Below are 27,462 nucleotides of genomic sequence, written 5' to 3' on the forward strand. Positions count from 1 at the left end.
AAAGAACTGCTAGTGGTCAAAAATTCTGGTGCCCTCTACTTCGGCGCTTCTGATAATCATATGGTGGTCTTGGGACCTTATCGTATTCGCGCAGCCGTGTTTTTGCGAGACGTGTACGGCACAGCATTGGTAGTATGGCAGTGTATACTGTTCTTGAAGGCGAAATAAAAAATCTGTATGACGAATACGATTACGTTAATGTGTTGAACTGCACTACCTACCTACCTACCTACCTACCTACCTACCTACCTACCTACCTACCTACCTACCTACCTACCTACCTATCTATCTATCTATCTATCTATCTATCTATCTATCTATCTATCTATCTATCTATCTATCTATCTATCTATCTATCTATCTGTCTATCTATCTATCCGCCTAGGTCTGAATGCTCTCGTGATGTGCGGGAGATTAAGATGTTTTGACAAGCACTTCTCGGTGACATGACAAGAATAATGTCACAATCTCGTCGCATACGCCGTTGAACACTTTCGAAAAAAAACAGTGGCACAAATCCGGTGGCTTTTATATGCCAGTGGTTATATAGGGAATGTGCCACAGGTGATATACATTTTATATCTAAGAATAAACGGCGAGAACACACATGGGTATCTTTAACGCTTGAGTGTCAAGAAAAAGCTGTCACAGACAGCATTGTCCAGGCGAATGCAAAAAATACATGTCAGTGTTAGCAGGAATAGAACCCTATCATTCTGCGTGGCAGTGAATTATTTTACAGCAAAGTTACTCCAGGCCTCGGATACACTTTTATAGACCCTAATATTCGTGTAACGTCAGTTGTTGTTATAATACTGGCTATCCAGTTTTATAAACACTGCGTGTGTACTCCCACGATAGAGCCGCCATGCCGGGTTAACGTAAATTGTAGTTAGGCACCATCCACTGAAGTTGACTAGTTTAGCAGTGTTGACGGCTAACATCGTGGTGCGCACCAGCGCGAACACAATCACTTCATATCAGCTCACAGCTCGTGGTGTTGCTCATATCCAGCTTGCTGTTGGCATCGTAACGCAACTGTAAACAACTACTAATATAAAACATTTGCGGCTGTTTAACGTATACGTGTCTGCGTGGATTCGTACATGTATTCAGCGCCACTTCATAACGTCTTGCTCAATAAAAAAATTTAAACACATTCATCTTCCATACGTTTGGTTCGCATAACGATTCCCAAGGTAAACTGGATGTGCCGATTTTTTATTTATCATTTGTCTTTTTTTCATCGCTGTGTGTTCACCGACGCGGGACGCCAACTGTCTATTTTCGCGTTTGATGTGAGAGTCTTTCGCCTTCACATTAGTAATGACCTCCGGGGCTTCGCTGGAATCATACAGCTCACGCCCGCTGGCCTCTTTCGTTTCCAGACGGGCACGCCCGCAACACCAAAAAACAAATAATAAAAAAACGTCGGTGACGAAACTGGGTAATTCATACCGGCTGCGGGCCTTACTGCGTGCGCGATCCGACACTTCCTGTGCGGTCCTCGACAATTGAGCCATGCCACACGAAGACATGTGTGTCACCTTCGGGTGTGAATGTACAAACGTCGAAGGAAACCGTGTGCCTATTCGAGAAGCACGCAGTGAATACGCGATGTTTTGGTTGCGAACCAAATTACATTTGTTTCTATGTTGCGAATCAGAGTATTCGACAATTTCGCATTCTGTCAGGTACAGCGTTTTATTATAGTACAGCGGCGTATGCAGAAATATTTATCCGGGAAGAGGGGGGGGGGGGCACCTCCTTGATCTGAAGTGGGGGGATGGGAGAGATGTCCAGTGTCATTTTGGGCTCTGTATGTTATGACAAAAAAAAAGTGTTTCCACACGACGTGCGATCGAGCGTTGCGACCCGAGGAAATAGTTAAGCGAGAGAGAAGTGTGTTGCAAGCGGGCGGAGGAGCCAGCAGATGCGGGCACTGCGGCGAGCGTCTTGCAGATGAAAAAGAGAGGCGTCAGTGCGCACATGCGATGGTAGCGTGTGAGGAGAGCGTGACGCCGACGCGCAGCAGCTTCTTGGCAACGCGACCTACTTGGCACCGCTCCAACACCCGCGGTAAGCGGAACGCGTTGCGGCGCGTCCGTACGGACGCACGCACGTCAGGCGTTACACACGTGAATCAAAAAGCTGCTTCGCATCTAAAAGAAGGGAAGAGTCTGGCTCGGTGTGCCACCCCCTGGCTGTGCCACTGGCGGAGTATACGGGTTTACTGTACAATTACGGCAGTACTGTCTGCCACAGACTAGGATTTTTCTTCATGCGACACACGATCCCCACCGACAGTAACGAGGAATTCAATTGCCACTAACGCTAGACTGAATCATCGGATATAAAACATAACGAAAAATGAAAGTAGGTTTTCGAGTAAATCAGCTGAAGGACCGGGATATATACAAGGCGATTTAAAAAAAATGACGAATGCGAAGTAATTTTTAGAAAATTTCTGTACATACCTCAAAACGTGATTCGGAATGGTGACAGCATAGATGTCTCATAGCTCATTTCTAGCAAATATTGTTTTGAATAAAAAAGTTATAGTACTACTTTTTTATCTGGAAAATTATTTGAAAATCAATATATTCAGCTCGCTGCTGTAAAATATTTGTATAATCGCGTCTCTATTTAGGCTCTCTCAATTTATATCCCTTATATCTCGCACCTGTTCCACTAAGTGTATAACGAGGCGTTCGTACATTGACATTTGGTTACCGGAACCATATTCTGCGAGTGTGCACATAATATAAGCTATCGAGAGATACGGGTCAACTCTGGGACCCTTTTTAATCAGAACCACTCGAGCTTTGATTACAGGCTCCTCCGACACCCCTGTTGACACTGTGACGCCTGGTCTCCCGCTCGCAAGCGATTGTCGTCGACACAATCGGCAACCGCTGCCAGCTGTGCTTCGAGCTGCATCGTGGCTTATGAGAGCGCTGTTTTCCTGTCTCGAAAACTTCCAGTCTTGCTTGTCAACATTCGAAAAAAGAACAGCTGCTGTCACCTTTCGGGGCGGGCGTCTTTGTGTCGCAGAAAAATAATGATCTGTCTTGCTTGCACTTCCTTCTTTAATGCCACATGCCCGGAACCTTAATGTCGTAAACCGTCGCGCTAGTATACCGTAACATGGCATCGCTGATAGGCAAGTGCACATTTTAAAGGAAAAAGGGCAGGCAAGCCATTTTATTGTCATTGATGTGACATTAAACAATCGAAAGGGTGCAGCTAAAAGGATGCAAGTGAGCAAAGAGTAACTGGTCATCCAGCAACACAACGAAATCGTAACTCTGCGGGTATTTCTGCCGCACAGCTATAACCTCCATCCGACTTGATAGACTTTCTTAAAAACCCCACTCCCGCCATTTTTCTATTAGGAGAGCTATGCCACGATGATAGTGCGTACGCTGTTCCTCACCAGAGCGGTCATAACGCAAGGAAGCAGGCGAAAGTAGATGGTGATTAGTGTGGCAAAAGTGCCCCCCAAAGGCTCCATTTCTCAAGGCGTTAACACTTTGTCTAACGTGGTTAGACAGGCTGTATGTGTGTAGCTGGCAGCTGGATTATTGGTCCTTTTTACCAGCTCCAAATTTAATTCAAATGAGTAGCGTACAAGCGCTCTTAACAGGGCTGTTTGATATGGTTCCTGAACTATACTGTGCAATCCAAACTACTGTTTTAATCGAGCGTATTATGGTGCGCAAGTCCCTGGGCATTAGCCTATAGGTAAAAGATTCAAAGTTGCAAACAGCGCGAAGGAACGAGACAAGATAATAGAATGGACGGACACTGACTATCAACACGGGCGTTTATTATCACTAACGTACTGCGTTCCGAAACGGCGATATCATAATGAGACGTGCCGTAATGGAGGGCTTCGGAAATTTCGACCATGTGATGTTATTTGACGTGCAAAATCGCACAGTACCGTGGGCCCCTCGCCTATACATCGAAATGCGACCGCCGCGATCGAACCCGTGAACTGCGGCTCAGCAGCCAGGCAGCTTGACTGTCACACCACCGCGACTGACTAGCCTTTTAATGCTTACATCGGAGCTGGTAACGTAAGAACCCAACTAGCCCAATAGAATTGAGGGTATGTTTCAGGGCCTGAGCTTACTTTGTCGAGAGGACGCGAATCGCGCAACAATCGATAATGAAACTGGCGGACATTCAGCGTCTCAGATATGTCGAGGCAGCGTGGCTTGCATCGTGTAATAATCCTTATCGTTTGCCATTTATCTCCTGTCCTACATACTGCTCAGCCGAAATGGCACCGTCGCTATCACCGTTGAAGCAGAGGAGACATCAATTTAATGTGAGGGGGGAACTGTTGATAGTACGCGAGCATTGTTATTGTGTGTTTCGAACACGGGATCGTTGCCAAAGGACGAAACACGCGCATTCGAAGCGAGCACGGCGACACAATACTCGCGCGATTCTGTTGCGCTCGGTTTCACGTTGTACGCGAAGAGGGAATTCTGCCGACTTCTGCCCTGAACTGCACCGATTCATGGTGAGAATGACCCGTTTCACTCAATGTCAAAGTCACTCGAACTATGTCATTGGGTGTCTAACCGAGAGTTCACCGTACGAAAAAACGCGCGTCATATGAAATTGACGTTCCTACGGGAAAGCACGCTTTTCAGCAATGAATAACAATTCAGCGCTGGCTCTCTCATCTCGACTGGCAAGTGGAAAACCGCAATCGCCAGCCTAGCCTGAGGAAAAAGAGGGAGAGGCTTCATTCCGGTTTTGTCGATATGCGCACCCCGTGAGCTACTAGCCAGACAGCGCCCCAGACGCAAATAAAGATCCAAGTCTGAGCACTGTTGTACACCGCAGCGGTCGCATGGGGCTGGCTCCACAAGGGATGACACAATAAGCGGGAATAGCTTCGCCTCCGCTTTGTGGAACAGGCGTCGTCTCGACGCGCGTTTAGGCGGTGACTGTAGCATGGAAATGAGAGAAAGAGCGCGGTTTCTCTTTCCACTGCTGCAACGTCTCACCTTTTCAGCCCAGGTTACGTGAAAGGAAACGAAAGAATAACGTAATATGAAAAAAAAAATTAGAGAAGAAAGTCGGCGGGTTCTTGTGTGCACGCGCAGGTTCCTTATCACAAACCGCGTGCCCGTTTCTGCGCCGCTTTTTTATGCTTATGAAACCCCCCCTCGCGCCCACCGCTGCTCCTCGTTTTATCACTCGCGGCCTCGGCTTTATTTATTATAGTAGCGTGCTTCATGCGTCTCTTGCCCGCCCATTACCCTTTCCCCCCCTACGACGCGAAAGCCTGTAGCAGAGAGCTGTAGCGCCGGCGGCAGCAGCCGGTAGAAACAGCGCGAGTGTCTCCTCCTCTCCGGCCTCTCTCACCACGTGCTGTCTCTCACCATCTGCTCTTGCCGTCTTGTTGTGTTCCCTCTCCCACTACCCTCTGCAACCCGCCTCCCCTTATATGGTCAAATGCGAACGTCCCGAAACTTCCTGTCTAGCTCAAGAAACTGCCGCCGGCTGCTCTCTCACGACGCTCTCTCATCTGGGCAGTACACAGGCGGCGGCTGTTTTTTCCAAAAGCCAGACGCGGCGCTAGCCCTGCGCTCGCGTGTGTGTGTGTGCGCGCGGGTCTGTGGTGCATCTTTCGGCGGCCCGGCCGCTGTCACACAGTGCCGCGCAGTTGATCTCCGCCTTCGAGAAAAACCCCTTCAGTACCGGATCGTATCCCTCAGACGGTCGCTCGGCTAGGCACTGCCGTGTCCTTATCATCGCACCTGACAGCGGCTCAACGGTCGCCGGCTCATTACGCTACCTCGTGTTCCCCGATCCGTCACCGCCCAGTTATCGCGATAGGCCCCTCCTCCTTTGGTCATTCCGTCGCACTCAAAACATTCGGCCATGGAAGAACCACCCGTCGCGGGCTCCGAGATGGCCTTCTCGGACTCGAAACCCGTCGAAGCGAATGAGGTGGTAGTGAAGCCGCGCGCAAGTGCGGACGCCTCCGAGAACCTAAGCGCGGCGCTAGATGTCGTGGACAAAGCGTGGACCGCGATAGAAAACGGCCACGACTCGGAACCGGCGACTGCTCTGCTGGACGAAAAGCGGGCCGAAGAAGCCGTTGCTTCCAGCGAGACGGACCGCTCGTTGAGCTTCACGAACGGAGAGTGCTGCGAGCGGCTGGAAATCGTCGAAACGACGCCGGAGGAAAGCCAGCAGCGTGCGATGGAGTGCTGTCCGGCGGATGCTGAAGACGCGCCTAATGACAACGGAATGACGGCTGCTGCGTCCGCGGCTGGCGAGGGTACTACGCCGGCTGAGTGCTGTTCTCCGTGTCTGGATAACGGCACCAGCGACGGTGACTCAGCCGTGCCATCGGATATTATTTCGCACGCCGTAGAGGACGCCGCCGGCTCGCCTTGCGCGGACGACGGAGAACCGGCGGAGCTCGCCGAAGAGGAGGTTGACGTCCGCGGAATGCCGCTTTCCGAGAACGACGACGCCGCCGAGTGGTCGGGCGAATGTGAGTGGATTCGACGGGTTTTATCATTTCTGGCTCCTTGTTTTATTTTTCTGAGCGGGTGTTCATCTCTCGCGGAGAGTGGTCACAGCGTGTCGTGTCCGTGCAGCCTGCCAGAAATAGCGTCCGCTTCTGGCGCGGAGTGGCAAATTAATTCCGAGGTGTTCCGACGAGTATGCGTTCGTTTCGCGGCCACGCCCCCCCCCCCCCTTTTTTTTTTTTGTTCAGGTGCGCCGCCGAGACGCCAATTCGCGGGAGAAACATGAAAACGTGATTCGGCGGCGCTCGATGGAAAATGAGGTCATTAGACTTCAGTGCGCGATGCACTGGAAGGCTGTGTGACTGAATGTGCAGCGCAACGCCTTTGAACCTAACACGCGCACTCAAGTGCGGGTTATTCGCGGCAAATCACGGAACTCGGAGCACAGTGCGTTGATTTTGATAGTTGCTGTATTACCAAGTGGCATGTTCGCCACCTCTTAATCATAACGCGCACACATTCGATATTTTTCGTTGGCCTTGTGCCGACGCTCCCTATGCTGACAGCTGCAGATAACAGCTGCAGAACACGAGTTACTTTATTAGCAGTTGCCGGCAACCTGCTTCGACATCGTAAAGACGGGGCCAGAATAACGCTATAGAACCGCGCGAACGTACGCATGACGTTAATGACGTCACGATCCCAGATACCCACTGTGCTGGTTTACATGTAAGGCCGGTTCGATGACGTCAGAGCGGCACCAAGACTGATGACGCTTTGCATTTTGAATATTCCCCACTGCCATGTTGCTATCACCGCGGCAAGATCGGAATTATATCACTAATTGGTGGCTCCATCAGTCTAAGTTTCGTGGGTTGTCTGTCTGTATGTATAGTGTCCGAGTAAAAGACGAGGCCCTGTTACTTGCTCCAAGAATAGTTTTGCTGATCGTTACTAGATTAGCTCATTCCGTAACGTTGGTTTCATTCTGCCCGTGTACCATGGGCAGTGTCGAATAAAGACGCCACTGATAAAGTCCGCTGCGCTATTCACAACGCAGTGCACTGTGTCGAAACAATATCGCCCAGGGAGACACTGCAGTACCTTTCACAAAAGGAGTGACAATAGGCAACGTTAAATACATTGTTAAAACGGAAATCCGCGCGTACAGTACGTTTAAATCAGTAGTGGCGTCAGGAACGGCAATACGCGGCCTTGCAAAAGCGTTTTCACACGCCTCGTGCGCATATTGCCATGGCGACAAACAATATTATCCGCCTTCACGGAGAATCGCTCGTTACCCCAGCTAATGACGCATGTAACAGAATGGTTGGCAATTTTCATTCGCATTTAGACGTCTTATATTTCCGAGTTATTTTCCCTTCGGCGTTTTTGTGAGCTTAGTTCATGTATGACGCATATAGTTGTCTACAATATTTACTAGAGGTAACCATGGTGCTGCGATCGTTCAGTCAATACGGGAATGATGGGTAGTGCATAATTTCTGTAATCTTCGTGCTTGCGGCTCGTTTTTTTTTTATTGTTTAGTTTTGGCGTTTGTTCTGATAAAAGAATAGATCGTTATGAACTTCGTGACCTGATTTGAATTATTGAGCCAAAACGAAAAAAAAAAAAACGTTGAGGTGGTGTAGGGCAAACGATAAATGTTTCCGGAAATTAGACAAAGTGGCTGTGCGGTACAGACGGAGTCGAAAGAACGAAGCTTCAGCGTAGAATACCCATCAGAATACCCAACGACAAATCGGCGTAGAATACCCATCATTCCCACGCACGCTGAAGCGCCGTGCGTTGCAGCTCGGATAAACACTATCGCCAGATCTCCCTCCAGTGTATTAGGCCTAATAGGGAAACTACTGTACTGGCTCCGAAGCGTGAACTTCATCGTTTTGTTTTTCAGTGACAAAATCTATAACTGCATTGTAAAGCATCAAACAAACCGAAGTGCTTTTTTTCTGGGGGGGGGGGGGGGGTCGCTGCAGTATAAATGCACTGGAAAAAAATTGGATTGATGGAGAGCAAAGCTGTTTGGTGTGGAGTGGCGGGCACACAGAACACAACAGAACATCAAACGTCATTTTATGATGCTGCAGAGCTTTTTAAGAGCAACAATTCTGTCTCGAATGTCGTTGGATCAAATCCAGCCTAGACGCATCAAATCCTGGCAGAGAAATGCTAGAGACATTGCTACTGGTGCCGTCCACTACAGCATTGCCCCACGATCGTATCGTGACTTCGGGACGTAAAGGCCCGATTATTAAATGAAATCCTAGCGATCTTCGCTCCGTATGAACGGAACACTTTTCGCTTAAGCAGAGCCACGTCGCCCATCTACAGCGTCGAATTCGCCGCTGTGGTGTAGCTGTTACGATGCGCGGCTGCTGACCCGAAGGTCGCGGGTTCGATTCCGGCCTATGCGGTGGTCATTTTTCGACGGAGGCGAAGTGCTAGAAGCTGCGCATTGTGGGTGCAAGTTAAAGGAAACGCCACATGGTCGAAATTTCCGGAGCCTCTTCTCTACGGTGCCCATTACAATATTATGGCTTTGGGACGTCAAAACCCCGATTGTCTCCATCAGCGTCAAGTTGTACTACATTCGAATGAATGTGCGCCCGGATGTGCTAGACATTCCAACTCTGTTTAGTCATCTCTGTGGTCGCTTCCGTCCCGCGCAGCTGCACGGTTCACTGACTGGCACACGTCCCAGTGCGCTATAGAAATGCACCAATTCCTGCTCCAAGGCTTTCTTTTTTTAACACATCTGACTGAACGCGCGGAAACAAACGATCACTGCGCTCAGTCTGGCGTGTCGCCTACCATTAATTGCCCAAACTTCGGCTTCGAGCTCGGTAGTGAGGGCAGACTTGCTATTAATATGTAGTGATACGACCATGCCGCCGATCCTCAAGGTCTTTTTTTTTCTTGATTTTTTTTTTCAACACTTTCAGTGTATTCATGTTCACCTTCTAACTGCATAGCGAGGCTCTATTTAGTACGTCTTTTTTTTTATGTTGCAGCAGTAGAATGGGTGCTTTGCGGCGTTCTTCCTTGCTTCCTGTCGGAGCAACCCACATTGTCCAGTTTCTACATAATGTCTTTTTATACCCCACGTTAAACCCCAGATATCAATCAAATCGTTTTGGTCAGCATTTGACTCGGCGTTGCCTTGCACGTTAGGTCGGCGTGTCCCTTCCTCACGGTTCGTCACAAAAACGGGTATGCCCCATCCCGCCACCGGTCTGCCAATGTTGAGGGCAACAGCCGGCCCAACATATAGCCGACGATGTTAATCGAGCAGAAACACCGTATGTATACCCTACACGTCCGGTTTTAGGCTTGGAACCCCTATAGTGCCTCATCAAAAGCGATCTCCCAAAACACTGCATGCCTCGCTCTTCCCCGTGTTTCACGTTTGTGGAGCTGAAACACCCTTCCCCGCTTACTTCTCCTGTTCTGGTATAAAACACAGCTGTAGGAGCTCCGGGTAAAAATGTTTATACCAGTTTGCACGTGGATGACGTAACGTTCATATTAGTTTCTTTTTTTTTTTTTGCAAGGATGTTTACGCTTGAACATTGTGTTCGTTTCACGATAAATTCCGTCGGAAGAATGAGCTCTACCGATATGTCTCCGTTTATAGACGGTGCTCGCTATATCGTTTGACGTCGCACAGGTGCACCCATACATGCGAGACGAAATGTGCACTGGTTGCCGAGCTTGCTTGGGTATTTTAAGGTGCTCTACAGCGCATATAAAAACGTCGTGTACAGACTGAATCGCACTTGTCGAAAACCGCCTGTAGGCCGCTTCACTTTGTTTTTTTAATTTACGGAGACCGACGCTGCGAGGATATGAAACACCGTATGCAGTCCCTGTATTATAACTCACACGTGAAGCGAAGCTTGTAGCTACCGCTAGGTTGCAGCAGCGTCCAAGGCTACGCGTTGGACCGCTTCATATACGGCGTAGTGTTCTGAAGGATGATACAGGCCTGTACTACGTCGTATACTACAGAATCCCATATAGGATATACTGTCGACGTCCTTAGTACAATCTTGTAGGACATCCATGGGATGTTCTATATGGGATTTTGAACAGGACATCCTAAAGTACTTTAGGATGTCCTGTTCAAAATCGTATCTGATGTATCTGACGTAGATACGTATCTGACGTGCACAGCAGGTTGCAATCACTTCGGGCTTACCGCTAAAAATTATTTAACTGCCTCGTGTGCATTGTCACTCACAGAGAGCTCTCTCTACCGCTTCGTTGAAGCGGTCTCAAGCCTGCACGGCGAAACGAGGAATTCGTGTGATTCTTCAAAATACTAGCTATTGGAACGGTTCTTCAATAACGTCATTATGTCCGCGCGTCTCGCTGTCGGTTACACACTTCAGAGGGAGCAATGCACGCTCCATATTACGCGGTGAAAACCACGTCGAAACCTCGTCACGATCACGTAAATTGGGCCAGCGCCCGTATACTCGCCCGATTCGCGCGAAGATTCCGTCGGCTGATTTTTTTACTGCGTCACCGTTTCGTAAACACGGAAGACTCCGAAACTGGTCGAGATTGCGATCGGCCTCGTTCCTCCTCCGGCTTTTCACAAAATCGTCGTCCACTCCTTCCACGCGATCCGATTTAACTTCAAACCTGACTGTTGTATACGAGGAGCTGAATGTATACGTATGCAAGATCGTCGGTGGCGAGAGTGCTCCTGCGGTAAACGTTCGCGATTATAAAACAGTTTTAGACGCTACGCACACCGTTGGAACAGTGCAATCACTCTTTTTGAACCTGGTGCTATTTTGTAGTTACTATATTTGTTTTTAATTAATGTATTATACTTTAACTGCTCTGCTTTTCATATGCTGTCGAAATGCTGTGTATTACTGTATCGCACTGTATGGTGTAATTTGCTCTTTACTATTATGAGACCCACTTCGCCACTGACGGCCTGGAGACCGGAGCTTAATTAAGCCGAAGAGATTTCGGCTTTTCTCCGGTTTTTCTTTGTTTTTCCACTTTTTGTGTAAAATGGTGAAATTGAGATTTTTATTGATGCTTGCTTAATTGTTACAGGTATGGGAAGGTAGGCATCATGGGAGCAGACTACTCCCAACACTGTTTCACATTCCTTGGAAAGAAGGAATCACAGTCGCGTTACACCATCGCGATGAAGTATACGATAAAGTTAATCAAGAGAATAAAGAAAGTCACACGTATACACTCCTTAAACTATAAAAGAAAGATATACCATGCTTAAGGCGTGCATTCGCAGTACATGCGTCGCTGTTTGTGTTCAGTGCTTCCCGTCGTTTGTGCGAACGGCTCTTTCGTTATAAAATCGATGTGAAAATTCAATCGCAGATTATGCTTTTTTTTTAAAGTTGTCCTTTTGTCGCACACACGACACAGTTCATAACATCTGCAGAAATCGAGCTACTGCTTTTATAAAATTCCATGAAGCAGTGAAGGCTCGTCCTTCTAGCTGTACAGTTGTTGTGTTAAGGGTGTTTTCAAGGCTAGGCTTTCCTTGGCTCTTTAAACTACCACTCGACTCAAGCTAGCTTTCTTATCTCGCGTGTTATCTGGCGCCGTGAACTGTACACTGCAAGCCGCTTTGCGCCCGGGAGGTGGTTTCAAGAATACCCCTTTTGTCCCACCAGAATTCGCAAAACTTGGGGCAAGGGTGTTTCCCTTCCCCAAATAGCCTTTAAAGGAGAATATTTTGACTGAAACACTCTGCACGAGCTAGGTGTGTTGTGGGTTATCGGAACACCTTTGGCCCATACGACAGCGTGCCAGATAACTGGGACTCGCCGACTAAACAGTTGTTGAATACCAGGCGAGTTAAAATTAAGATATGTCGTCCTGGGAAGCCATCAACTAACATACCTTCACGCCTGTTCCTTCACGCCTGTTTCGTTAAATGAATACTAAATAGAAACAATGACTTGGTTTATTAGACTGACAAACTGTACTCTGAGAACTCGAATGCCATCAGTTTCAGTATGGTAAGTTCATCATAAGCGGAGAGGAAGGTTGAAGTTCCATTTGGAAGTTCCGTGCCGAAATCTCTGTGCGTGACGAGACAGATTTCGAGACGGTTTTCGTATTTGCGCGACATTGGCTCGATGAAATTTACTGACACTTCGTATGCTAGGTCTATGGCATTCACAAGTGGCAATGTACTTCATTTTTATCAATTAAAAGCTACGTAGAACCAGCTAGACGCTTTGAAAATCTATGACGTCACGGTGTTTGCTGCTATAATCTGTCACACCTGCATTTTCTTGTCGTTTTTTCTTGGTCATCAAGCCTCGTGTCGAGGTTAGAGTGGTGTTTTCGAGATCGTGCAATTGTTCCTAACTAATACGCAAAAAGAAGGGGGGTGGGGGTAGCTTTCTAAAGTGTCCGTTTGAGCACCCTTTTCGTGGACACCCTTTCTTGGACACGTGCACGAAGAATAAGCTCCGCATGGTGAAACCAATACTGTGGGAATGGAAGACCTGCCGTCACCAACAACGGTTTTTCGAAGTTGTATTATGCCGACTTCGCATTGGACACACACACTTGACACAGGACTTCTTAGTCGCAAAGGAAGAACAACCAACGTGTGAAAAATGCCAAGAAGCATTAACACTTACGCACATCTTAATCACATGTTCTACCATCGAAACAGACAAAAACATTTCAGCAAGCTATACAAACAACACGTACCTTTACACCCTGTTTGTTCCTAGGAGGGGACCCTCTAGTACCTCTGCCTGACGTGCTAAACTTTCTGAAAGAATGTAATCTGTTAAATAAGCTTTAAAATTTCATCTTTTCAGTGTCCATTCCTGAAAGTATTGTGTCTGGCGCAGCATAGCCTTAGCCGTTTTTGCGCCATAAAAACCAAATTAACCTAACCTACCCTTTTTGTGGTTAGCGCAGGCCGATGACTGGGCATACTTTTCTCCTCCTATAGCTCCGTCTTCCTCGCAGCAGTGTATTAAAGTCTGTTTAAACAGGTTCGACGTAGTCCTTTGTGATTCGACCTTACTTCACTTTGCCGGATCTGCGCGCGCGCTCCGCCCTTATCAAGGTCGTCCAAGTAACGGACACTTGTTATAACCGATGCAGATATGGCAGAAAAATGAGACGAGAAAAAAAAGACTGCATCTAGGGAGGCCTGGCTTTACTAGTGGGCCCGTTGACGCCACGCTGTGCAGCTGCCGCTGCGTGAAGTCCTTGGCCTGGCTTCTGTGTGGCTCGCCGACCGACGAGCTCGAAAGCGCCTCGGCAGCTGCGCTTGTGCACACTCACGCGAAGCGCCTTTTGGAAACGCCATTTCTACTATTTCTTCCATATTTGAATTTCGCGTGCGCACGGTCGCCTGTGGCAACGGCCGTTTGGGAGTCTCGTCACGCACGCATAAGATGATCCGTTCGGCCGCACGTTCGTATACGTTGTCGCTGCGGGTATAGAACGAAAAGGATGTAACCGCGAAAGGATACACCGGTCGAAAACCCGAATTAGACATTTCGACCTCGATACGGGGCGCCGAATTTTCTTGCGACTTTCATTGCGAACGAGGGCGCCCAAACGTCAGTAAACTTTGTTCTTTTTCGGCCGGTGTATAATTTCGCGTTTGCGCTATGCATTTCCCGACCAGACGGCTTGCAGTCACTTTGGATTTTATCGGCGAAAAGGACGGCGGAAGAGCGTTAACTTGTACTATTTCATGCATCAGGTAGAACTTGGCTCCTGTAGCACACAGAAAGAAGGGTGAGCACAGGTATGATGCGGACACAACGCCAACTCCACACAAATCGATGATATTGCGAAGCAGTGCACGTAAAAATATAGCAACATTTACACCTGGTTTCTATATTTTTTTTTACTTGTACTGCCTCAAACCCCGCCGCGGTGGTATAGTGGCTAAGGTACTCGGCTGCTGAGCCGCAGGTCGCGGGTTCAAATCCCGGCTGCGGCGGCTGCATTTCCGATGGAGGCGGAAATGTTGTAGGCCCGTGTGCTCAGATTTGGGTGCACGTTAAAGAACCCCAGGTGGTCGAAACTTCCGGAGCCCTCCACTACGGCGTCTCTCATAATCATATGGTGGTTTTGGGACGTTAAACCCCACATATCAATCAGTTACTTGTACTGCCTCATGAAATCGTGCTTGAAATTAGCGCTGCGTCCGCGTCGTGCCCCTAGCGTGTAGTCGCTACTGGGTGCCATAGGCGTTAAGATGAAATGCCGTCATGCTAAAGCTGACGTTGTATCAGCTTCAGGGTACAACGCTGTGAAAGAGATTCGGGCACCAGTACAGTACATTAGCACAACTACCTGTACATTAGCTATTTCCGATTCTAAAAAAAAGTGCATCAAGGAAATTAAGTTACACTTAAAGCACAGTGTTCCTAATTTTACAATGTAGGTAAACGAACACAGAGATGTCAAAAGCAGCGTGCTTTGGTGTACATTGAGTACTTGTAGGTCACTGCGCAGCTTTGTGGTAAATAAATACTAAAACTTTTAATCTTAGCATTATATTGCACTTTCCGTAATTTGTTCGGATGAGGCCCCGCGTTTAGTTTTATTTAGGGCTTCTTCCTGCATGTCTCTCACAGGCTGCCGCCAGGGGCGTAGCTATAGGGGGTGGCACACCAGGTCCTTGCCCTCTCCCCCCACTTTTTTTTTTTTTGCGCAATGGCATACGGAGCGAAAATGACTACTTTACGTTAATGCTCTCATTGACATTGAAAATGTCCCCCCCCCCCCTCTTTACCGCGCTGATCATGATTCCTTGCAACACTCTAATCACGCCATTTTTTTGTCCCCAATCACGTTACGGTCTCTTTTATAGCCCTCTAGAGTTTCAAGCTGAGGGAGCGTAATTACACCGCCCGTTTCAGGAAGCCATGACATCCTTCCCGCGTCACTTCCCCCCCCCCCCCCCAGTAATGTCGCAGCGTCGCAAATGACTTTCCGCGTATATATCTTCGTATCTTCACGATCGTGCGCTATGACGCCTCTGCGGTTTCCGGGTGTGCTTATCTTTCAACTTTTTTCCCAAATCATCTTACTTCGAAACCGGTATATTTTCGACTGCTCCTGAATTATCTATTCTCTCTGCCTCTCTTTTAACGCGCCTTGACTCCGTGTACTGTCCGTATGGAACTCGCTCGGTGCCTGGCAGCATACTTAGTCACGTTGCAAACACGGACAGGTGGACTTTTTATTCGTATTGGCCTTGCAATACCAAGAATAATTATAGATTTACATTCGAGTCAGAGCTTTTTTTTGAGCTGTCATCTCAAGAAGAACTGTACTATAATATACTCAGTGTAGTATATCTTCAAAGAGCCTGTCTGACGGGCACTTGCGACAGATGTTCAAGGTGAAAGATGCTATGTATCGTACGTCTGAAGCTTCAAATCAAACGTTGTTAAAGCAAATGTTTCTTAGCTTTCCAGATAATCGCACCGCACTCTCATTGGGCACCCCTATTTTAATTGCGCAAAACGCGCGTGTTCAGAACACCGTGTCATTGTTCTTGACATTTCGCGTGTATTTTGTTACTGCGCGTACACATGCATATTACGTCACGTCTTCCTACTCGTAGATTTCGTGAGTGGTTAGAGCCGCATTGTGAAAGACTGACCGTGTGGTTAGACCGGTCTAATGGCAACCTGCTGCGCCCCCGGTCGCTCAATTAGGATTCATTTTCGTTACCCGGATGTCGCGTCTGTACCGCGCTGTATTATGGGTACTCTTGCACTCCTCCTCCACTGTGGTATCAGTGCAACCATCCGAGGAGGTATGCAGTGTTTTGAGATTCGTTTGACGAGGCACTGGTGTTGCCTGTAGCCTGAAACCGGGCATTTATAGTGAAGAGTGTTTCCGCTCCACTAAGAAAAACTGCGTCGGAAGGCAGCATATATCCCTGAAGTTCTCCGTCCCTAAATTCCCGGTTTTAGTTCCCTGTAGGGAAGGGTGTATCAGCCCTACTAACCTATTTCTTGGGCTAAGCGTCGCCTTCCTCATTTTTAGTGAACCGGCGGCGAGTAGCCGGATTTGACCGCAATGTTTGTGGTGCACACAGGTTTGTATGATGGGCCGTAACGACAGGGGACGCCGACAAAGTCTGTGCTGATTCGCACCTAAAAGTAAAGAGTGGTGGTGGAGGATTCTAGAGTTCTGCCTTCTAGAGAACAACTCCACAGCGTAATCTGGTCCCGTTTGTATAGCTTTTTCAATCTCCGGCCTGTCTTCACTTCTCTGTGGACACCTGCGCCGTGTCCCAATTGTAAAGGAATGCCTGCGCGGCTGTAAATTGGCCCTTTCAAACTATCCTACAATGCCTATTGTAAATACAACTGGGAAGTGCCAACTACGAGATTTTTTTTTTTCCTTTTGCGGATCAGCAAAGTACCCGTTGCGCGTCGGTGAGCAAACACACGCATCGCTGCAAATTATGCGCAACCGATTATAATTAAATGTCTTAGCGCCTTGTCACGGATAGGCCTTTAAGCCACCCACTCTGCACAATTCATGTTTTTGACACATGGTGAAATGGTACGCTTAATTTACGTGATATTACGCGTTACTACACTTCTCGCCATACTTAACAAACGGGTTTAGCGTTTTGTTTTTTTTTTTTCGAAGCGATTAGGGGCATGGCTGTGGTTCTGTGGTAGAACACCTGCTAACCAAGCGGAGGCGTGGGTTCGATTTCCGCTCGAATAGAAGATATTTTCATTATTTGCATCTAGTTTGATTTTTCGCTCACGGTCAACAGCGTCGTTGCCGACACCGGCATTTCAAAAAAAAAAAAAACGAAACAAAAAACTAGCTACTGTTTTTTTTTTTTTTACGCTATCGCGTTTAAATGCACTCCGGGTGTCTGTACATTTAGCTAAAATGAATCGGAAGAGCAAAACCGGCCGGCGTGACGTGTTTTACTATGCGGACACATGCGCACGAGGCATACGAGGCTTTTTCGCCTTAACAATCGAACTGATACTCGAATAAGAACAAAGTTGAGCGCACTACTAACACGTGTCTCGCATTTCCTCGTCTACTACGTGCACTACTTTGGTTACTAACTTGACGTCGGCTAGTTCTGCCGCGGTGGTCTCATTTCCATAACGTGAATACTGGAGGCCAGTGTGACGTCAGTGCGCGTTAAAGAACACCGGATGGTCAAAATTTCCGGAGCCCTCCATCTACGGCATTTCTCATCGTCATATTGTTGTTGTTGTTTTTGTTATTATTATTATTATTATTATTATTATTATTATTATTATTGACGTCGGCAAGTCTCTCCACAGTGTGGCCATATGTTGGTTATGTGATGCAATTAAAAGTAGCGCTTACCATTCTCCTGTATAAATTTCTGCCAATAATTATATCTCCTATTCTGCTTTGAACGGCCGTTCACCACTACCTTGCCCATTCGAAGGGCGTCCATTGACGACGTCTTAATCGATATTCACTACACCGGCGCCTTCTTTTGCAACTTAAGTGTCGTATAAACCCATTGTTCCTGTCGCTGCTTTTCGGATGCAATAGCTCGCGCAGAAATAGATCGCCAATATCCACAAAATACGCCGGCGAGATATATACAATCCCGGACATTTACAGCTGCTCTAGGCCATCGCCGGCGGCAGTGGAAGCAAGATCCGTGCAATCATTTTTTTTTTTCCTCATTCGCTCAATAATCGCCAGTTGGTCTATTTCAAACGCGCACTGATATAGAACTGCTGGCCCGCTGAGCGACACGGTATTGCGTAATCAATCAGCTGTACTGCAATTAGCGATTGTCTCCGGCCTTGGCGGAGCCATGCGGTGCAAGAATTAATACGGACTTGCGCGGTGTCGAGTGCAGGACCTCTCCAGCAACGTGCAAATCGGTCGGGCCGATCTGCAGCGCTCTGGTTTCGCATATCTATAGAAATGAAAACTCGGCGCCACCGCTCCGCGAGAGAGACTCGTTCCTTTTCTCCGGGACATCGCGTTTGTTTCGTGTTGCAAGATCAGGATTTACGCGCGAGGGTTAATGCTGAAATGGGATCAGCGAGTCCTTTAGCGGCCCTATCGTGCGGAATGTCTGCTCCGGTAAATGCAAGCAAAAAAATAAATTATCGTGGCCTGTATTTGAGTGGGACTTCGCTCTTTGCAACGCGCAAGTGGGCATGGTGACGTGCTTGCAATGTCGCACGCGCATACCTACAACGTTGCGGAATTTCGAATTTGATAAAGCTTGCTGGCGACGCCGCGTTCCGCATGCTGGTTGGTATCTCGGTGGACTTGTCTTACATATTTATCGAAACGAAATGGCGTTTCTCGTAGTTTTTGTAGTGCAACACTTTCTCGGTGATCTCATTGAAACGAGAACGCGTGGTTGCGCGCTAATGTGCTGTATATCGATGCGATATTAAGAAGCGAGAACTGACGACCGTGTTCCTGGCGTGTGTCGGGTCGACGTGGGCGCACTTCAACTGCGCAGCGATCGTTTGTACCGTGGCGCCTCGCTACAACGCCGTTTATACTGCGCTGGCATATCGATGGAGGCGAAGTTGTATAGAAGCCTGTACTGTGCGATGTTAGATGCATAGTCAAAATTTTTAGTCTCCCCACTGCGGCATCAATCATACCGCGGTCTTGGGGCGTTAAACTCCAGATGTTATACCCCAAGAGCACGTGAAGCCGAAACTTAGCTGTGCTAGTGGTGCACCAACGACAGTGGCGTAACTAGATAGGACGGCGCCCAGGGCAAATATATTTCCGCGCCCCTCATTATGCCCGTGATAATGTTTGTTATTATTATTATTATTATTAATAATAATAATAATAATATTATTATTATTATTATTAATAATAATAATATTATTATTAATAATAATTATTACTACAGCTCCTATTAATAATAATATTATTATTATTAATAATAATAATATTATTATTAATAATAATTATTACTACAGCCCCCCCCCCCCCCATTAAAAGCGCTAATGTAGGCTTCCGCGATTGCCTACTGGCGCGCGGCGGGCCATTTCGGAGGCCAAGGGCCACCAGTTCTGATTTCGATGAGCTACGCCCGCGTTTTTGTATAGTATTTTTCTTTTTTTATTCAAACTTCCGGAAGTCCCTTACCCGTCATTGTTCTCTTCCAGTCCACACTGCAAAAATCTTGACGGCACGGGCGCTTCCCAGGCCCAAGTTTCTCGTACCTAAGCTTTCGCGCTATTTGTGCATCCCAAGGAATGCAGGGTGAGTACAAAACAAAGCAACCAGCTAGACACCGCGCCCTCGGGTCTGGTATGGGGGTTAAACTGGTCGGAGTGTTCTGCCGTTTCGCTCCGTTCGCTGTTCCATTGATGGAGGTCATCCTTGTGCGGCCGCATTCTTTCAGGGAAGTTCTTGGTTTCTCCAACGTACGAAGCGGGGCAGTCGGCACATGCTGTCGGGTACACTACGCTCTGCGCTTTTTTCGCAGGTGCGTGTTCTTTGGGCCAAAGGATGAACCTGCCCATGGCGGTGGATGGCATGTGGGAAACGTTGACCCCCGCCCTTCTATTGCTTTGCTGGCGCCCGCGATGCAGGGAATCAACAAACGTCGCCGTCGTGTCACGCTTTCTCCGTCTTTCCTCCAGAGAACTCTGCGAATAAACGCCTTTGTTTAGCCTTTGGTGCCGAGGTCACGGATTATATTCGCCCTTCCTTCCGCCGCTGCGTGGACGATTAGTCGTTGGACGATCGGCTATTTCGTTGGAGTTTTCTGTTCTTACTCAAAAAAGGTGCATTCGAACTTTTTTATTTTATTTTGTTTACGTACGTGGTTGGTTTCAGGGAAGCTTTCAGTAAGTGGTTTGGGAGGCTGGTGGGGTTCGCTGAAACTCATCTAACCCAGTGCTGCGGAGCACAAAACAAAGCTTAGCCGAGGGTCATGGGAAGGCACGGAGGTAGCGCAGCAAAATGAAAATAGAGGATCCTTTTCCCGATGCAAAAGCCATTGCGGCAACCCTTTCCTTCACCACCATCCCCACTTCCAGTCGTACATTACAACCTCGCCCCTCCCCCCTTCCAGGCGGTTTTACGGAAAAAAACATTGACAACCTTTCCAGGGGGCGCCAACCCGAGGACTCGGCTTGGCGCCCCCTCCCTAGTGGCGCCCGGGGCACTTGTACCCCCTTGCCCCCCCCTAGTTACGCCACTGACCAACGATGAAAAGCGTAATAGACGGGAAAACGGCCCTTGTACAGTGCGTAATATACCGTCTCGGTTGTTTCACACAGCGTGACACGGCAGCGCACTGGAGCTGCTGCATATATATACTTTCTGTACAGGGTATGTGTAGAACCGGCGCGTGCGTTTCTGTCTTTTAAGGTGCGTGCGTCATTGCTCTTTGCGCTGCATCATCAAATACCACGGCTAACCAACTATAGCCCAGCAGTATACCTTAAGAATATTTGTAGGTAACCCTGAATGGGTTAAACGCAAGCTTGGTGTCGTAAAAGTGAATAAACCTGCGCAATGCAACGTTTTCATAATTTGGCAAACATCGGAGAACGTTCGGCACTGCTGCTGAGCACAGAGGTCGGTCCATATTTTCTTCTGTGAATCGACCATCACACCCCTTCACAAAACGTGTGTGCAAGACGCCAAACGGGTGATAACGTGTTATCCGCGTCAAGGAAACACGAACAGTGATATGCCTTGGCGATGGTATAGTGCACACCGTCCAGTTATAACCATGGATAGGCACGCACACATGCGAAGAGCTGCCGAATATAAATGATGTGCGCGTGCCTGTCATGGGCGGCGCGGCGCGCACTATACCATCGCGAAAGCTTGCCGCCGTCTCGGGTTTCGTTTGACGCTGGCAGCACTTATGCGAGCTTGTGATCGAGCAAACATAGGCGACTTACAACAGACACTGCTTCACAGCACGAGGAGAAAATATACGGCCACTTGTTGCAGCGCCCTGGGTATTGCATGTGCTGACGTTTCTTTCTTTATTTTTTCAGATACCGTCGCTTGATCGTTTGACATCGTTGTTTGAACAGTATTCCCGATAAGACAGGCTATCGAGCGTACCCCTCCTGACGTTCGGTGCGATAAAAGGTTTTACGTGTAGCGAACTTCATTTTCCAACTTCGAACGGGTTGTGCAGTTCCGCTTCAGATGGCGTCGAAAGCTGTTCTTCGAAGCATCGTGGGCTTCAAAAGTTAGCCAGCTTGTCTTTCCGTCCGATATCCATTCTCGACGGTCTAATTCTATCTTATCTGTCTCCTGGCCGACGTCTGTAGCGTTAACGCAGCCCCAGTCGTTTGAAGGGGACACGTCGAGCGGCACACTTGGCCGCTTTATTAATTTTCAAATGCCCCCTATACAACGTGAATATATGAAGTGTCAAAGCCCGTATTCACCAACCAACCTTATCACTATCTCGCGTTTACATTCTCAGTTCTGGGCTTTTAGTGTGCGTGATAGACAACGTAGGCCGGTATTCACAAATGGAGCTTGTATATACATTTTACTCTGCAGTGTTAGTTTTTGCACTATGTATATAGTTTTTGTACAATATATATAATACAGGAACTAGCACGTATGACCGTGACGTCACATATATAATACTTGTTGGAGTTATACATCCCCAGACCACGATATGATTATGAGGGACGTAGTCCGGAAATTCGGAAATTTTGATTACCTGTGGCTCTTTAACGTGGTGCACTGGCCCCAAGCACTTCGCCTCCGTCCGAATGCGGCCGGGGTTCGATCCCGCGACCTTCGGGTAAGCGGTCGGCCACCTTAATCACTAGACCACCGTCTTAGGCTAGGCCTTTTTTTTTTTCGGTAAAAAGTGTCAAGAATTCCACAGAGATGTGAAATTTCAGGAAACGTTGTCACAGTGGCCAAAATGCAAAAAAAAAAAAAAAAACGGAATTCTGTGGCCGAAGCGCTGAAGCTCCGGCGCCATTAAAAAAAAAAGTCCATCCTTACTTTCTCTTTGAATAATTCCCTTGCGATGGCCTAATTAACTACAATAACCTTGTCAAATACTTCGTCGGTGTAAACCAATTTACTGATTCAGGTGTCCCTTCCTATTGACTGGCCCATTATACCAGTACGTCAATAAACCGGATTTAACGAACTCTCCACTAACCGGATGGTCCGTCCAGTACCGACGTCTCAATCATCTATCTGCTCTAAGGGTTAACCTAGACCCGCAAAGCGGACGTACTGCCTCGCCAGCATTCCTGGCCCCCTGGCTTCGACCGTGTTCTACTACTTGTAAAATAAGGGCGCGGCCTTGTTACCCACACTTTTATGCCGTTCCGGCGTCGTCTCTTTTTCCTATTTTGCCGGTTCCTGTCGGGACCGCGCCTCAGCCGATTCACGGGCGCGCCGCTACTGCTGCCTCCAGGCGAATGCAGTTTGCTACCTCGTGCCTGGTTAGTACCGCGCAGTACGACCGAAGCTACCCGAGAGCTCATCGAAGTAGCCCAGCGCCGACGCCTCGGAGCAGAATTGTTCCTCCGTGTCGGGAAGTTCGCCATAGTGTCTGCACTCAACTATGGTATTACCAATTCGAAACTGCAGCCAATAAATTAATTACCCGCTGCACCAGCTTGAATGCTTTTATCTTTCCTCGACATTCCTGTAGCTTGCACATTCCCAATATATCTAGCGCTGATTACTGCAACTGTAGCTACTTTCCCTCAACAATTGAACGCTTAGAATGGCGTTGTTCGGGTTCCACCAACTATATAGTTTTTCCGTCAGCAGTTAGTTGCACTGTTCATTGCTCGGAAGGAAACTGTTAATTGCACAGAAGGGACGTATTCGCGTCATGACCACGCTTGCGCATACACGATACGACACGTGTGCATCAAAGGTTCCGCTAAAAGTTAGTCTCGTTATGCGACTTGCTGTATATATGCGCTGAAGCAACAATTGTACACTTGTATTCCCGTTAAACGATTGCGATTGGTGACGCCCTTATCACCGTCACTTAGGTCAGTTGTTCTATGCCGAGGCGAGTTAGCGCTTTCATAATTCGTTCTGAAGAGCGCTGGCGGTACAGGCGCAAGCCTATGCCCCGAAGACAAAATTACTTAGACGTTCCACGGTCGATGGCTTTGTCTCCCTCCCCCCTCGCCACGTTCTCGACACATTGTGTGACCCTTGAGACATCTAAGGCTTTCAAATAAGCCATGTAAGCCACGGATCTTCGGGTAACTCTGATCATAAAAAGGTTTTAAGCCATGGGCTTGTTTGTATTCTTCTAATCACATTAACTGTAAACTTTGCCGACTCCCTCAGCGAATTACCGATTTCAGACGCCCTAAGTGAACTTGTATTTCTCTATTTATATTCACTGTAATAACTTTGCCGACGCCCGTGCATGCAGTGCAGAAGGGACAACCTGGCCTTCGCTGCGGCTTCCAAAATGGTGCACAGTATTGCTGCCTACCGTAGCACCCCTCCTCCCTTTCCTCTCTTCCCAGAACACTGCTTGCAACAGCACTCATTACTGCAAATCTGCTGGCCTATATTATACGCTCGATGAATGCCTTCGAGAATGTGGAGCGTGTGCGTGGGTTCGTTTCTTGCGTTCATACGTGGGATGTTGCACCTTAAAGCGGTAGTGAATCGAGAATTCTCTCTTGTAGCTTCTGGGAGCGAAGCTCCTGAGTCTCGCACGACGTCGGCTTCGGCGTAGGTCCCCGCCGGCCGGCCGTACATGGAGCGTTCATATGACGCATATGATTTTAGGAATATAGAACGTCCATCCGTCCGTCCGTCTGTTCAAGTCTGTCCCCCCTAATATGGAAGTTATCGCGCATCTATTGTCATTCGCCACTGGTTAGTCTACTCCAGCTCAACCGTTTGACCTAGATTTCACAAACACTCGATCGATTCGCAGGTAGCAGGATCGAATCCCGGCCGCGGCGGCCGCATTTTCGATAGAGGCGAAAGTGTTTGAGGCCCGTGTGCTTAGATTTCACGTTAAGGAACTCCAGGTGGTTAATCTTTCCGGCGCCCTCCACTGCGCAGCGTCCGTTATATGTAGTCATATCGCCATTATGGGACGTGAAACCCCAACATTAATTATTATAAGTGTTTATAAGTGTCACATTAAGGGTATTCTCTGGTTTCTTCTGTATTCAACCTTTCACAAGAGTGGTAATTGGAGCTCCTTGGCCATACACGGTCGTCTGAACAGAGCATAAACAAACGACAAACAATAGACATACTGCCGCTCGTATGTCTGATGTTACCTTACGGTGACCTTTAAGGCTCCACGTAACGACGCGACCTTGTATACTGCAGGTGACAGACCCACAATGCGTACGACAGCAACAACAAAAAGCGCTCGTGCCACTCAGGTGGGCGATGTTTTTGCCGGATAGAGAGGAGAACTGCCGACTACGGTTTTTTTTTTTTTTTGAAATCTTTTTTTTTAACCTACAATTCTCTGAGTAGCTCAGTTCTTGACTGCGTCTCAAGAGTAACAATTTACGAGCAATGGCACACCTAGAAGCCCACGTTGACATCTTTTTAAATGTTTATTGGCGTTCGTTCGTTATACTGTAGATTGCGTGTTGCGTATTATGCTATCTGGTGTCCTTCCCTTCTTTCTTTATCTTTCCATTGCTTGGCGCCCGCCGCCCGTTCATTGGGCGACTGCACGAGTTTCGCCTGGTCTCTGTTGTGCGCCTCGCGCAATAACACCAAGCTGCTCTTTTGAGGCGACGGCTTGGAGGCTCCCACCGTGGTGGCTGAACAGGCGGGGGGCTTCGTGACAGGCGCACGCGGGAAGCTCGCACGTGTTTGTTCAATGCCTCACAGCGGTGGCTGAGTCACGACAGCGGAATGCGAGCTGCTTTGCGTCATAGCAGCCGTTCTGGCGAGCGGAAGTGATGGCCGTGCGTCGCGGGTTCCTTCTAAACGGGGTTGTCGCTGACTCTCAAGTGAACTTCACCAAACGACGAGCGAGATGTCGCCAAAAGTCGCCATTTTTCTTCAAATTTCGCACAAAAATGTCGCTACTGTACAAATGTGTGGCATGCCTACAGTGATAGATAGTATGTAGTACGATAGTATATAGTATGATTGTATGTATTGGCCCGTCGAGTACGGTACCATCCACAAACCCTAAATTATATTGGTATTCTTCAATGCCAATCGCATCACCGCTTCAGCATGGGAGCACTGAGAAAGGGCATGCATGCACTAGCAGCATCCGCCCCGCCGCGGTGGTCTAGTGGATAAGGTACTCGGCTGCTGACCCGCAGGGCGCGGGTTCAAATCCCGGCTGCGGTGGCTGCATTTCCGTTGGAAGCGGAAATGTTGTAGGCCCGTGTGCTCAGATTTGGGTGCACGTTAAAGAACCCCAGGTGGTCGAAATTTCCGGAGCCCTCCACTACGGCGTCTCTCGTAATCATATAGTGGTTTTTGGACGTTAAACCCCACATACCAACCAACCAACCACTAGCAGCATCCCTCATTACAAGACTTCGTGATGGTTTTCGTTGTAGCAAATACAGGATCAGGCAGCCGGTATACAACAAGAGAGGGACACCGTGCATAGCCTTCCTTTAAGTTTAGAGAATTTCGCTGCAGTAGAATCCCCAGTCCGATAAACGATAAACTCGATTACAAAGCATCGAAAATAAATTGGAAAGTACTGCGTAATCGTCGCAATGCGCGCACCGCGCTTTTTGTGTGGTCATGCTTACATCTATCTCACTGTAATTTCTGGAGACTGCCCAAAAAAGCCAGACTTTCTGGCCCACCCAAAAAGTAATTATAACAAACTTAAGCTCCACATACCAATTCACAACAGTGGGAGCTGCGGTCGAAACGCGTGGCCAAACCGTCAACTAGTCACTTCAGACACGAAACTTTGAAGACGCTTAAAGCTCTTGAAGCATCTAAAAAACGTAGCTTGACACCACTACCTCATTGCACGCCAACCAGTTCACTGGTATAAATTGCTGGGATGTTGCTGACGGACACACTAGTGCCTCCAGAATATAGGTTAATTAGGAGATACACACGATAAACAGGACACGCGTAGTGAATTGCCCATAAAGTGCGCCTTCTACTGGTGGGTGTAAAACAACAAAATACGAAAAAGAAATTTTGCTGTCCATTTGTTTTGAAGATACTGAGTATTGAATGCATAACTACGTCGAGACCTAAGCCAAAAATCGCCAGATATTCTTTGTCGCCAATCATTTTAGGTCGCCACGGGCCTCTCAAGTTCGCCAATTTGACGAAAAGTAGCCACTAGTGGCAACCCTACTTTTGAACGCTCTCGACAAGAGCTAAAACAAGAAAATAAACCTGCCTCCAGATTTTTGATGTAAACGTTTCTGAATTTTCATGATGGAAAGCCGACAGCCGGTTGCAAAGGCAACGAGAAGGGATTTCAGGAAAAGATGAGTGTTTGAAATGACAGCAACACCTCTTTTTGTTGTCATTCTATTTCAAATGTATTGAAACCAAACGAATGTGGAGAGGGAGATATACTAGGTGAAAATCAAAAGGGTCCACCGGTGTGCGGTTTTTTCCGTGTAACTTCATGCCAAGAATAGGCTGGGAAGCAGCATACATATAAGTATGTAAAAACGAGGGTGAAGCTGAAAAGCTGCTCACAGGTGTGTGTGGTGTGTGTGGTGTGTGTGGTGTGTGTGGTGTGTGTGCGTGTGTGTGGTGTGTGTGCGTGTGGTGTGTGCGTGTGGTGTGTGCGTGTGGTGTGTGCGTGTGGTGTGTGCGTGTGGTGTGTGCGTGTGGTGTGTGCGTGTGGTGTGTGCGTGTGGTGTGTGCGTGTGGTGTGTGCGTGTGGTGTGTGCGTGTGGTGTGTGCGTGTGGTGTGTGCGTGTGGTGTGTGCGTGTGGTGTGTGCGTGTTGTGTGCGTGTTGTGTGC

General features: G+C 48.0%; 1 protein-coding gene across 19 annotated transcripts in view; it reads left to right on the top strand.

Annotated features, from left to right (window-relative positions):
* LOC119180953 (uncharacterized) overlaps positions 1-27,462 on the top strand; it is a 311,773-nt gene that overhangs the window by 265,663 nt on the left and 18,648 nt on the right. The window lies entirely within an intron of this gene.

This window comes from Rhipicephalus microplus, chromosome 10 (assembly GCF_043290135.1).
Source record: "Rhipicephalus microplus isolate Deutch F79 chromosome 10, USDA_Rmic, whole genome shotgun sequence".
Lineage (NCBI taxonomy): Eukaryota > Metazoa > Arthropoda > Arachnida > Ixodida > Ixodidae > Rhipicephalus > Rhipicephalus microplus.